The sequence below is a fragment of the Columba livia genome, chromosome 1, assembly GCF_036013475.1.
Source record: "Columba livia isolate bColLiv1 breed racing homer chromosome 1, bColLiv1.pat.W.v2, whole genome shotgun sequence".
Classification (NCBI taxonomy): domain Eukaryota; kingdom Metazoa; phylum Chordata; class Aves; order Columbiformes; family Columbidae; genus Columba; species Columba livia.
Window position 1 is genome coordinate 17,386,663 of NC_088602.1, and position 14,923 is coordinate 17,401,585.

Genomic DNA, 14,923 nt, shown 5'->3' on the forward strand with positions numbered 1-14,923 from the left:
TAAATAAGAAATCAGAATTATGACCCAAGATCATTGCAGCAATGAATGCCTCTGTCACATTCATGCCAGGGTAGTGGTTTATATGTCTCTGTGTTGAATGTGTATCTTCAGTTTTAGTTACTCAGTAATTAAATTGTTAATTTTTCTTCCTCTTTCTCATCAAATCATTATTTAAAGACATAAAACATATTCCCCACAATATATGTTTTCAAAGGCAACACTATGCTGGTTGACAAAGGGCAAAAGATGAACAGAAAAAATTCTGGCAACAATCCGGGCCATTTATGTAGCTCTTTAGAGACTCTTCTGTGCTATGCATTATATAAAACCAAAGAAAAACGTAGCTCCCATGAGACTGCTTTTACTCTGCTTCTAAGATGAAAAAGCAACACAGGAATAATAAGTGAATCAGCAGTTTCATTCAAAATTGCTTCTACAGTAATCATTTATCAGCGGTCATAAGATTTCTTTTTTTTCATTCTTATGTGTTTTAACAATGACAATAAACAGAGTCACATTTTTTTGAGAAGAAACTTATACGTGGAAAATGTAACTGATCAATATTTGTGCTGGAGCACCTGAAAGACTCACTGGCCATTTTTAAAAAAAGTTTATAATTTTAAATGACGTCCTCCAGAGTTCAGGGTTACTGCATAAGGGCTTCATCAACAGAAGGCATCAAAAAAGCAGGTGCAGTGATCTTCTTTGAGTGCAGCCTGCTATGCTCAGTTCTGCAGCCTTGCCATGACAAGTACAGCACTAATATGGGATGGACCATCCAGTCTTGATCTTTCTCACACCCAGTTCCCTTAAATGAAGTCCCTGGTCTGCTAGGGTTAAAGTAGTACAGGGCTGTAGAAATAATGGTGATTCAAATATTAAAGTTCGTGTTAGATTTTCAGACATTTATTTTCAAGTTAGGTAAATGTAATTTTTGTACATAACACAAATAAACTAAGAAATACAGCATGCATCCTACAAACATTAAATGATAATGCTATGGCTGTATAAAATGTCTGTAATTATTTGTCTCAGTCTTACAACATCTTGAATACTAAGACCACATTTTATATCCAGTAAAAATGTATTTCATAGTATCAGAAAGTCTAGTAAGATTTTAACCTGCCTCCCTCTCTTTTGCTCTTTTCCTCTTTGCATAATGCCGCAGTCTATATAGTCTGTAACCACATAAATATACACACATTTTTCATTTTGAGTCACTGAGTAAATGAAATTACATTGGGTCTAATAAATATGTTGTCATCTAAAATGCAGCTTCATTAGAGTTCATTATAAACATTACTTTTAATATTTAGAATTTACTGTAATGCTGACTGCTGTTTATTTAGTTCCAGTAAAAAATCTGTACACTTTATTATGTGCAGACTGTACCTTACAATTATATTGAACCAAGATCTGAACATGCAACAGTAAGATTTGTAAACCATTTTGCATTTCATAAAGGGTAGCCGCAGCATATAACTGCTAAAATAAACACATGCAAACTCAGTATGAATGAGAAGCAAATGAACTGAAAATACAGGGAGAAATAAGGTAGCCAAGGATTAATAAAACATCCTCAAATAATGTGAGATTGCATCAGTACTGCTAATAAAATGTATTATTAAAATTTAGAATAGGGCCTAAGTTCCTAGCACCTACTGAACTGGACATAACACAAATGGAGGTAAAAGACATGTTACAATCTCTCTCATATAACATGTATAACATAAACATATAACATAAAATTTTTAAAAACTGTACAGCAGTAGACTGTATCAGAAGAAAGTATTTGCAGAGGCTCAGGAAATACTAATGCCATTGTATAATGTACCTATGAGATTTCATCTGGAAACTCCATACAGTCCTAGCTATCCCCACTCAAAAGAAAGAGGAGTTAAAATTGCAAAAGCAGAAGAGAAAATTTCAGAGCATGAATAGGGGAATGAGAAAGCTTGACTTTATAGACAGTGCTGAAAAAGCATGACTTGTTCACTTTACTAAAATGAAGGCTGAGATGTGGAGAGAAATTGTGACTGATTTTTTTACATTACAAAGGCATGGTGTAGGAAGATGATGTAGGATGGTGCCAGAAGAAAAGGGAATCAGCAGGGAGGTAGAAGAACTATATAAACTGCAAGGCAGACAAACACAAGAAAAAAAAGGGTATAAACTGGACAGAAAATAATTCAGGTTGAAAATGAGAGGAAGGATATTGATATGAGAGTAGTGAGGTTCTGGAACAAGGGTCTTGCTGGCGTGTTGAAGACAAAGGAGCCCATATCTAATTTTCAGATGGCCCTAATCAGGATGGCAACCTAATAGCAGGGAGCCTGAGTTAAAGCCCAGGGCTCTCTTGCAGCTGTCACCCTTCATATTGGCTTAAGGAGTTAACATTGAGTTTCACAGCATTGAATCCTGATGAAAGGACAGATCAGACGCATGGAAAGAAATTGTCCTTAATCCCAGGCACTACACTATAAATCTTTCAGAAATTAGTATAGGCTTGTTGGAGTTTCTGTGCAGCTCTTCATCTCTACATTCAAATTCCAGTGACGTTCAAAACTGCTGACATGGCAGAGTGAGTTCAGACACATGAAGAAAATCACAGTATTCATGGGCTGTAGACTTTCTTTTCTACTAATTGATTTTCATAAAATATATTGGAGAGTGTTCTTGCTCCTAATCTCTGAAATTTGACAGGGTACAGGTTTTTATAGAGACAATTATCATGATATCCCAACACTTCCTGTATTGGGACACTTCAACACTCTTATTATGGATATCCAGAAAAGTGTCAATATTTTAATGCTGATTTTTCCTGTGTAAAAGTGGTTACACAAATTCTCAGCTAGAAAAAAAATGATATTGCAATACTATAGTTGGTAACATTTAATTGACACATAACTTCCACACTCTCTCTGTTGCTGAAATTAAAAGAATTGAGCCAAACAAGACCCTCAACTGTATATTCCCATTTACCAAAATGTTAAATACAAGCTCAGAAGAAAATACAGTCAGCAACTTCCACTTGCTTTTTAATTCTCCTTATGCCTGAATGAAAAGAAGTCTAAGGTCAAGAACTGTTACTGATATAAAGCAAAAACTGTAGAAGATAAATCTGAACTGAAGAAAATAATCTCATTGGCTATGCTAAACATGTTAGTTGTGCTCCTTAATCTTTAAGAAAAGGTCATAATCTCAATTTTGGTCTGTTAACAGCTGTAGGATGACTCAGAATAAACTGGGGAAAAGATAAAGCAGCACGTATAGTAGATATCAGAGCTATTTGTATAGATCTACTCATAGGGAGAGACTTGCATTGCACAACAGCAATACGCATGGTGCAACCTCTCCTTGAGTGCTACAACATCTAATGTCACTGCAGACATGAGCAGACATCAAGCAACACAGGAGCGATGTGACTGGAGGTGAGACCAGACACCAGCAATCACCTGCGCAGGCACTGCCTGCCGTGCTAAGAGAAAACTGGTGATCTTGTGAAATGATTTATTTCCTTCCCTGGGAGGTCTTGATGATGCCAAGGTTTTGCAGACAGTGAGGAATAGGCAGAAATAATCTGAAATCTATACCATGACCCCTCAAAAGGTGATATCATATTACTCATACATATAGACTTTCCAAGGTAAGACAAAATTTCTTTACAAGACATAGGCCAAGTGGTAATTTCCTGGAAGTTTCTAAGAAATCTCCATAAGTTTAGGTCAGAGTAAAAAAAAAAAAAAATCAGAATAAAAACCTGACAGTCTCTTAATTATTTTTTACACATTTCCCAAGGAAAGGAATTAATTAGCATCTCTGCTGCAAACAGAGCTATTCATGCAAGTCTTTGTATCGGTAAATGTCTGGTCTAAACCAACAAGTACTTTATTGAAAGGTCAACTACAGAAGTATTATAAAATCCTCAATTTCACACAAAATTATGCTTCTACAAAAGTGTAAGCCACATTCTTAGATCACTTTCTTCCATTCTTGATCCAGCACAGTGGTACTTTATTCCACACATAGACTATGGCTGAATTCCGTTCATATTTTTTGTGAAGGCAAACTGAGTTTTGTCTCCAAGACGTACTTATTTCTTGTATAGTGTAATCCAGAGACTACTGTATGGTTTGCATAGGAGTTGCAAAATCTGGCCCAATGTGCTTGCTAAAACTGGAAAAATTGTTAACTATTACCTGTTCTACTCATGCACCAAGTTTCCCTCTTCCACTCCTGAAGTAACAGCAACCTAAGATTACAGAAGTTAGGGAGTTCTGGATATTATAAAAAACATTGGGAAGTGACTGCTGCACTGATGGCTGACAAAAAGTTATACAAATTTTAAAATAATAAAATGATTACAAAAGAAAATTTACAAATTGAAAATGAAAAAAAATCTTTGCAGTAAGAATAAAAAAAATCTTTTGAAAAATTTTGCTTCAGCACTTCACTGTTACACATAATCAACGTGTTTAGAGAAAAGGAATTAGTGTAGTGGGATGCTTACAGATACGCCAGAAAATTAATGTCAGTAATGTCAGTAAAATTAACCTTGTATTTTCCCTTGAGGAACAGAAAAGCTTCAAATTCAACTATTTGCATTCACAGAACAGACAGAGTACTGGGCAAATAGGATAAATTGTCTTTAAAACAACTGGAGGTACACCCTGATAAGATAAAACAAATATCCTTGGTTTCTGACTCACCTAGAGAAAGGGTCTGTCATGGTTTAACCCTGGTAGGCAGCTAAGCCCCACACTGCCACTCACTCATTCACCGACACAGGGAAGGGGGAGATACTGAGAAGAGTAAAAGTGAGAAAACTTGTGGGTCGAGAAAAGGTTGTTTAATAGGTAAAGCAAAAGCTGGGGTCAGCTGTTCCAGCTGTGTCCCCTCCCAACTCCTTGTGCACCCCCAGCTCACTCACTGGCAGGGTGATGTGAAAAGCAGAAAAGTTCTTGATGTTGTGCAAGAACTGCTCAGCAGTAACCAAAACATCCCTCTGTTATCAACACTCTTTTCATCACAAATCCAAAACATAGCCTCATACAAGATACTGTGGAGAAAACTAACTGTGTCCCAGCCAAAACCAATACACAGAGCCAGAGAGATCTCCAGGAAAAGCACCAATTATTTTATTCAATACTATTTTCTATCCCCAAAGTCCACTTTTCTAGGCTTCTTAGGAGTATCTTCTAGCCATTAAGTCATTGGGCAAAACAGAAAATACGTTCTTGTCCTGCCTAATGTAGCTATTATCCAAAAAATGTGTCTACTTTTTTTTTTTTTTTTTGTGTTTTAAACAAGTAATTTATATATTTTACTATCTCACTAGAAATTCTGAAGATGTCAACTATTTGTGACCTCTTGCTACAGACCTACTTTTTAAAACTGGGAGGCTCATTCAATTGCACCTCATCCTGAATGCTTAAAATGGCCCAAAATATTTAAACAGAAACAGCTTTCAGTACAGAATTTAATTCTATCAAGGTTATTTATTTGTGAAAACATTTTTACAGGTTGTGGTTTGTTTTATTCCTTCCCCATTGTTTCAGTTAGTTAATCTGTCTGTAGACAAATGCAGCGGTCAGGTTCAGATACAAGCCCCATTTTCTTGCTATTTAAAGCAAACAATCAGGTTTTGTAATGGCCCCTTACAGCACTGATAAGTCAGGGCCCATAGATTTGCACGAAGAGACAAAATTACATGGGAATTTAAGCATCTGCCTGTGAAAACTGCTGTGAAAAACTCTTACTCTCTTCTTTTCCGAGTCAGGGATCTTGTGGAGGTCTGTGGATATTTTTGTGCCATTGCAATTATTCCTGAAAAAGACACCACAAAACACTTATTTTCCAAACTTCCTCTGTCCTGTGACAGCTACTGACCTAGTGACAGGTACTGACAATGGCTTAAGCACAAAAGTGTCACAGCAAGGTAGGAATCGTTTGAAAAGTCATCATTTGTCAGCTATTTTTTCCCAGCTACAATGAATATTTTTGTTGTTGTTGCTATCTTCTGTTTAGCAGAACCCAGTGACCAAGTGATAAAATAGCAGTTGAAATTCAATAGCAAAGTGAGAAGTAACATAAGCAGGAAAAAAAAAATATTGATGGATGCTGAGTACTCTAAGTCAGTCATTATCACTAAGAAAAAACTGTAAGAACTATTGTGGATAGTGGTCTGAAAATTTCAAGAAAATACTCAAACAGCCTTTCAGGTAGCAACTGGATGTTTGGGATCATTACAGAAAGAACTGAGAACAACCTACAAGATACCATTATGTCTCCTTTTGAACCCTCACAGTTTCCATATTGAAATATTTTATAAAGATGAACAGAACTATAGAATATTTTAAATAACAGGAAACTACATAGTCTTCAGCAGGAAAAATGAATAGAATTTTTTTACATGAAAAGGTCTGTAAAATCACTATTGACATAAGAAAGAAAGAGAAAGATTATCTTTATATGCCATAATAAGATAACTAGAGAACATACTAGGAAATGGTCAAGCAGTAAGTATAGATCAAACACGAGATAAAACTGAAATGAAATAAAATTAAATGCGACTGTGTAATTCATGACTGCAGGATGCCATGAAAGCTTAAAATACAGAGAGGTCTCCAGATAGGTTAGACCTACTCACGGCATGTATTTCTGTTGCTAGGTACTACATATGGCTGGTTATCAGAGTAAGTCAGAGACCTTATGCAGTACAAAACTTTTTCAGCGGTCATTCCAGCAGACAGACATGCATTTCATCAGCATAAACCACGTGGTCTTGCAGTCTTAATCTTTTACCCCAACGCAGTGAACTGTAAGAGTAATGGCTAGCCTCTAGTTGATAAGAGTAGCCTTATAGGATTGATTTAAACTTGTTAAGTGAGGAGAGAGCTGTGGATGTTGTCTACCTTGACTTCAGTAGGGCTTTTGACACTGTCTTCCATAAGTTCCTCACGAAAACAAACAAATAAACAAACAACCCCCCAACCAACCAACCAAAAACCCAAAGCAAACAACCAAAAACAACCAAAACCACAAAAGAACCCCAAAGGAGAGGCATGGGCTGGATGAGCAGATACTGACTGAATGTGAAGGCCCAGGGTATGCTGATCAGTGGTACAAAGTCTAGTTGGAGGCCAGTAATTAGCAATGTACCCCAGGAGTCAATACTGGGCCTGATCCTGCTTAACATCTTCAGAGTGTACCCTCAGCAGGTTTGCTGATGACATCCAACCAGAAGTGGCTGATACAACAGGCTGGAGAAATGGGCTGACAGGAACCTCATGAAGTTCAACAAGGAGAAGTACAAAGTCCTGCACCTGGGAAGGAATAACCCCAGCCACCAGGACATGCTGAAAGCCAACTGCCTGGAAAGTAGCTTTACAGAAAAGGACCTGGGGTTCCTGGTGGGCACCAAGTTGACCATGAGCCAACAATGCACCCTTGTGGCAAAAAAGGCCAAAAGGGAGGTTAATTTCAAATGCACAGTTCTAACTGTAATGCCCTGAACATACAGAAAACACATTCAGATGTGATTATATTCGTCACACCAACAGGAAGTCTGTCACTGGGTTGGCTGACTCTTCCCTTCTCCCAGCAGAATTTCTCCATCTTCTTGATACTGCTTTGTGAGACATTTTGAGTGTTTCACCACAGTGATACTCCCTGTGTGCCTTCTAACATATCGGAAATATATACATAGGATATACCCATAGAATGTAATTTGAGCCATTATGGTACACTGACCAAAACATATGCATCTCTGTAACTATATAAACATAACTTGACACAAATATGTCAGTCTTTTGCTTCTGCTGGAGGATACATAGCTGTGGGAGAGAAAAAGACTTTTTCAAATATGCTATTTTCTTTAAAAAAATAAGACTGATATCTTAAAATTAGAAAGTATTTATTCACAGAATCACAAAATGGCTGAGGCTGAAAGGGAGTCAGCAGAATGGGTTGTTTTAAATGTTATTATCTTCATGATGTAATCTTATGCCCACTACCGTGAGAAACAATACTGTTATATGTTTTGGTTTTCTCTTGAATGGGTATTTTGCAAGACAATTTTTAGTGCATGTCTTCAGCTAAACTTTATAGTATAAATTGTGGCACAGCTATTCTAGGTCATCAGATTGATTAGTTGCTTGTCCCCAGATGAAGGGAATTCTCCTGCTCTTACAGCCTACCCAGGAAACAGAAAAGTCAATAACATTCCTAAGAATAGAATTTAATCCTGAGGCCAGTAGTAACTTCAGACTTCAAAAAACTCTGTCAAATAACTAAGAATTCCACAGTAGCTTCTAACACAACAGGAAGTTAAACAAAAACAAACAAATAATTAAAAAAAAAAAACAACAAAAAACAAAAACACAAACAAACAAACAAAACACACACACAAAAAATGTGGGCCACTATTGTACTTCCAAAACAGGATTTTCTTAATGATTTCAACTGTTTTTTTACCTCAGAAATGTGAGTATCCTGCATTTCAACTTAAGAATTCCAGAGATATTAGAACTTTTCTGGGTATTTGATTAATTATGCAAAGAGAAATGAGAAGGATGTTAAAGAAATTTTGACAGATACATATATCAAAGCAGCAACAACCCAGTCCTCTTTAAATAGCTTGGAAATTAGGAAATATCGTACAATCAGCAGTAACCTTATCTATTGCAGATGTAACAATAAGACTTGCTAGTTCACAAAGGCAAAAGTTTTTAAAAGAAAGTGTTTGTAACAGTACCTGCTTGAAAGAAAAATGCATGTTTACCATTCCTCAGGGTGCTGCTCCAGCAACTTGTCCAATCTAGAAGAAAAATGAATTTGTTTAGGTATAATATGTAAAAAGAACCCAACAAAAATATATTTGTTAGAAGTGTATACGTAGTAAAGAGAAAGTATAAAAACAAATGTAGCAGTAATCTGTCCATTCATGCAGCACTGCCTGAATATGAAATATATTTGGGCACCAGTAACAAATACAATTCTTCATCTTAGAGTACCTGCAATGATAGTTTAATGTACATGTGCTGAGGTCAGAGCAGCCTGACAGAGCCTGAAAACGGACTGGAAGGTTATCTCAAAAGGAACAACAAGGCAAATCTGAGCCATGTAGAGAACTGGTACCTGACCATGTCTTATTTTCACTATTGTTGTACAGGAAGAAACATGGATGTTTGTGCAGTTTTAATTTGTCTCAAAACTGGGCAAGAACATCAAACTGGAACAGGCTGATCAGATAGTTTGTGGATTCACCATCCTTGGACATATTCAGAAGCCATCTAGACATAGTCCTGTCCTGGGCAAGGTGGTTAGACAAGATGAACTCCAGAGGTTCCTTCCAACCTTGGCCGCTCAGTGATGCGATAATTCTGACAACACCTGCAAGCTCCTAAACACTAACACAAACATAAGCAGAAGCATGGAAGGAAAACAAAATGAGAATAAAATTGGTGAAAATGTTAGTTAAGACATCAGGAAAGCCATAACATGAATTGTCATTGGTTGACATAGAAAGAAGGAAAATATTGCTGAGTTTAGAGAACAAGAAACGAGATTTAGAACTCAAAATAGAATAAAAACAGGCAAAATCCACAGTGCAATCCCAGGCTGCTCTGAAATGGGAGAACACTCTGCAGTACAAATATAAACTAACAGTCTGCTTGATACCACCACTCTAAGTAATAAAACATCCATTGGATAGGGAATATGCTGGAGTGTAGCTGGCCTTCCATGGGAACTACAGAAAGTAACAAAGGATAATTCTTCACCACATGAAAATGAAAATTACCTAGCAAGTTCCCCTTCTCCCTTAGGTCCTCTCTTTTACAGATAAACATAAAGTGAATGGAGAACAGAATGGAAGAGTGGAACACAAAGGACAGTGTTCTTGTGTAGTTACTTCTGGGTTGTTTGTTTTTTTTTTTTGCTAACAGGCCCCAAACAGCTCTTGATTAGCATTATTCCCTCTTCTGGATTATTTTTTTGAATTGTCATACTAGGAAATAACTCAACTGGATTTCTGTCTTTGAGATGCTAAGTAATCAATTATTTATACAATGGACGACTGCCATCAGGAGACAGCAGAGTCTCCCCCACCAAAATATGCAGCATGTATTAGGGCATTCTATGTTGTGACAAATACAGAAGCAAAGCCCATCAGCTTGCAGAAGGGAGCCCTGTCCATTGCCCACACTGTGCAGGAAGGGGCAGGATTTTGTAATCATCAACAAGTCTTTAGCATCTCAGGTAGTCTGATCTTTTTTCTCTCTATTTAGTGAGTTCAATAACGCCTCTGAGGCCTCAGGTCCTTTCCTCTGCCCCATAATCTCTCTGTGATTTAGCAACATGTTTACTGCAGATTACCAGGTGTCCATTAAAGGCAGGCTAGGATAACAATAAATGCCTAGCTAGCAATGCATTTTCTGTGCTACTGGAAGCAGTAGGATTTGAAAACATGCAAAATCCATGTGCTTGCACAGAATCTTATAGAAGAAGTTCCCTCAGACAGGTTTTCAAAATATTGCACAGAGTGAGAACTTCTGGGCTGCTTGTCATAAGCCACACTCTGCTGATGCCTAGAGGAAAGTGGTTGAGCAGTAGCAATGTCTATTTGAAGCAAGCAAACTGGAGCTACATCCAGTCAGCAGAAATGTCTGCATAGCCTTTTAGTACAGAAACAGAGCTGCTCCAAAAGCTATGATTCAGTGGTGCTCTGGCAACCCCATACATTTATTTAACGGGATGGTGTGAAGACAGCTTGTTGTGAGGGTGCAGCAGGAGCAGGAGTATGCCCTGGGGGAGATGAGCCAAGGGCTACAGTCCCTGCTGGAAAGCAGGGCAAGGACAGCATAGGGTCCTCTCAACAGCCCAGTGACCATCTGGCAATGTCAATGCAGCAAGGTCCAGCCAGGAAATTCAAGCAATAATCCAGGAACAAGAGACATATACCCCTACAACAAGACTCAGACAGGGACTGGTAGCCCAGGACTGGGCTTAAATGGCGCCCTCAGTCAGGAGGTGTAGGCAGGTCCCGGGTGAGGCTGCTCAGGGATATCAAGGATTATCTGTGCCCTCAGGGCCCCTACATCTGTATGTAAAGTGAACTCTTCTGCACCTAACCATCATATGCAAAAATATTTGTCATTCAAACCAAAGTGCAAATCTCAGAAATGAAAAATTGAAAGTACTGAGCTGTAAAATAATAGCGTGTTGCCCTTTGCAAGCTTAGCTCGCTGTAAAAGAGTTGTTTTCACATTTCCCAATGAAACTCCGTGACATAGCTAAATTGATTTACAAAAGCTTTTAAATAGAAATGTGTTGGATTTAAAAAACTGCTCATTTTTTAGTACTCTCACAAAACGGAGGTTGTATGCACCCTTATTAGGACAATAAGCGATTCATCAAAACAATGGTGCTTCTATAATGTGAACTGTTGGTAGCATTGTGCAGGAAACATAGAGCAGGAGCAGGTGTCTGAGCCTTAAGGAAAATTCAACAATAATGCTTTTATCCTGTTTAGCATTTCCAGAATACATGAAATGAGCTCATTAACTACCACTAGCTGCAGTGGTAGGACAGGTGAGACAGTGACACTGTCTCTGATTTATAATTCTCACCCACCCAGCCTGCACTGGGAACTTGCATCAGGATTCACCTCCTTTCCCGCTTGTCTCACTGGTTTTGTCTGCTTTCATGACCCAGTTATCTCATTTTCCTACATACTACTCAATAAACTCATTTTCCTAAAAAAGACTGAGAAGTCATGGCATTCTAGGAGCATTTGAAGGCATTATCACCATGTGACATTTTAAAAGTGTTGTTGAGGGTGAATGCATGATCCAGGTCCAGGAGAAGACTGACACTTGCCACCAACATCTGTCTGGGTTACTTTCAGTGTATCATTTCTTGTGCTAGTTGTTTTACTTGTGAATCAGGATACATATAAAATGAAAATGTATGGAAAACTTCCCGTTCTTTTCCAGCTGGTGAAAAGGTATTTATTTTTTCAAATTATTTGGAACCATCTTATATCAGTCAATTCTGGCCTCCTGGAATAATCAAAACCTCTTTAAAAAACAATAATCTTGCTTGAAATTTTCTCTCTTTACTAATGGAATTTGCTGATAGTCATTGCTGTTCATTGCTTTTATTACTTTCTTCCTATATTTTCTAATAAAATTTACATCTGCAATATATCAATAGGCACATGATCAAGTTTGTTTATAAAAAGAATATGTAGTAGATTGAAAAAATCAATACCCTAACTTGGTATCCTAGCAGCAAATTTATAGCAGCATTTGACATTAATTTCACATAGTTGCTTTATCATTCCTGGGCAGTGTTCACAAGAGAGGAAAAAAAAGCTTCTACGGTGTCAGGGCAACAGGAAGTATACAGAAAAACTTCTATAATAGATATGTGTTGTTTAAAAAAAATCTACAAACCTAAACTTCTACCTAGAATTATGGCTTGTATTCACTATGTTGTTGAATCAATGACATCTCTAAGTCTTATCACAGTTAAACAATCAGATGGCATTATTTTCAGACTCACTGTGCTGGTTTGACTGAAAATAGGTTCATTTTCTTCATGCAGTTAGAAAACTTTCTTTTTTATAGCTAGCACTGTCATTATTTGGACTTAGTTTGAGAACAAGAAATAACACCCCAGCACAGAGCTCATGTTTTTAATTGTTCTGGTTTGAGAGCCAAGGACATTCTGAGTGCTCTGCCCACAGGTGTGAGGCAGCAAGGATGGGGGGCATGGATGGGGCAGAGCTTCACTCACATCCAGACTGATTCATAAGAGTATTCCATCCCATTAGAGTCATGCTCTCTCTCTCTCTCTCTCTCTGGTATTCTTGCCCTTGCTCTGGGTCTCAGATGTTTTCTCTTGCACATGAGTGTTGGTTTTTTTTCTGCTCTTTTTGTTGTAACCAGGGGAGTTTTAATCGGGATGTTCAGTTTGGCCCTTTGCCATTTTGCAAAGGCCTCTGAGCCTTTCCACCTTTTTTTTTTTTTTCTCTCTCTGGGATCGGCTTTAGGACCAGGTATGTCTTCCTGGGACTGGCTGCTCAGTTGTGGACGGAGTTCATTTGGAATTGCCTTGAGTATCTTTTATTTCTATTTTATATATATATTTACTTGTAGTGTATTAGTATTTTGGTATTTTATTAAACTGTGTTTGTCTCAATCCAAGTTTCTCCCTTCTCTTTTGATTCTCTCCCGTATTTGGGTGGGCAGGGAAGGGGGAGAGGGAGTGAGTGGCTATCTTGGTTGTGTTGCTAGCTTGGGTTAAACCATGTTACTCATATATGGGCAACAATTAACTTTTTAAGAAGTACCATTCAGCAGTCATTTTCCAGTACTACTCTAGAAAACAGCTTATCTTTTTGTCTCATGGTAAACGTGACTTGTCATTATTTAATTTCACACACTTCATTTCCTTAGAGATTTTCCAAATAACAATAGCTGTGTGCCTCACAGTCTTCTTCTGACCCAACTACAAAATAGGTGTTAATAATTAAAAAAAAAAATCCCTAACTGACAACCTTTCTGAAATGTTAGTAACTCTACTAAGTATCATGGTTGCTGTCTAAAATCCTTTTTATATGAGTAGATTAGTTTGGTCTTCAACTAGAAGAAAAGATCAGTAACACAGGACAAAAAAATAAAAGAGTAATGAAAAGGACATGCCAGATCACATGACACTTTAGGTTCTGTTGAAGACTCAAATATTAGTCTGCTTCTGCTCCATTTTCAATTTGGTTGTGACATCAAGCGTAACACCATTTCAGAAGAACTATACCATCAACACTAAATCTACCACATGTGACAAGCCTACGTTTACAAATTATTGTAACATATCCATAGTCTCCTGGGAATATCTGCATGTAAATCATAAACCTGAATGTTACATTTTGTATCTATATCTCCTCTGTATCATACCTTTTGTCTATACATCTGATACACTTAATAGTAATTTTAACAAGACTTTTATAAGTAAAACATTTGAAACACCTCAGATTCTTCTTGGATATTTTACATAGCAGTACAAGAAGAAAAAACACAGTGATTTTGTAAATGTGTGTCTTTCTTAAAAAGTCTATTCACTTTTTGAGGATCCTTCCTACTGTCGAAGAGTCTGAATACTGAAGCTTCTGAAAAACTGATGACATGACAGCAAACGTTCAGTAGAGAATTTATTTCCATTTCAAATTCATATACTTCCTGAAAACAACAGCTTTTGAGGAGGTAGCTGATATTCCATTGCTATAACTGTAAGTTACAATCCTAAACCAAGATGAGAGCCCAGTCCACAAGGCAGAGGTTAGAGATACGAGACGTTGCTGATCTCCATGAATAGAGGCCTTTAGATAATACACAATAAATACAAATGTAGTCCTCTTTTAAAGTCTAGTTCCACAGCTGTGTTCAAAAAGCATTAACCACATGATGAATGTGTGTAAATGTTCACTGAGACTTAGAGTAAAGGTCAAAGTATATAATACCAACCAGTCAATCAGTCAAGCAACTGTTTCCATTGATTTTCACAGGTTGTTCTTTGGATGCGCAGATGTAGGATTTAAACTGTTTGCTGCTTTAAGTTATGGACCATCACAATAATTCTTCCCCATACTTCAGCTTTGTATGTCATATGTCATTTTAGTATCTCATTCTTGAAATATGATAAACCATTCTTCATTATATTAACTTTGAGTGGTTATTTGGAGACAGTAGAAATATTTGTATGTGAAGTTGTATATGTGAATAATTTTACAGGGTCAAGACCTTAATGTGTAAGTATTTGGGACATGCACTCTGTAAGGTATATTTAAATTATATTGGGGAACTTTGTCCTACATTTAGAACATAATGCACAAATAGTCAAACTTCTCAAATTCATGTAC

At 37.3% G+C, this 14,923-nt stretch overlaps 1 long non-coding RNA gene across 2 annotated transcripts in view; it reads right to left on the reverse strand.

Moving 5' to 3' along the window:
* Positions 1 to 714: 714 nt before the first annotated feature.
* LOC110358110 (uncharacterized) overlaps positions 715 to 14,923 on the reverse strand; it is a 31,095-nt gene continuing 16,886 nt past the window's right edge. Inside the window, exons 2-3 of one of the 2 annotated variants that reach the window (XR_010469517.1) lie at positions 8,756 to 8,818; positions 715 to 852 (exon numbers count right to left, since the gene is read on the reverse strand). This is a non-coding gene — a long non-coding RNA (uncharacterized LOC110358110). Of the gene's footprint in view, positions 853 to 5,279; positions 5,827 to 8,755; positions 8,819 to 14,923 lie in introns of those variants that run through there. The other variant, XR_010469510.1, reaches the window with a different exon arrangement.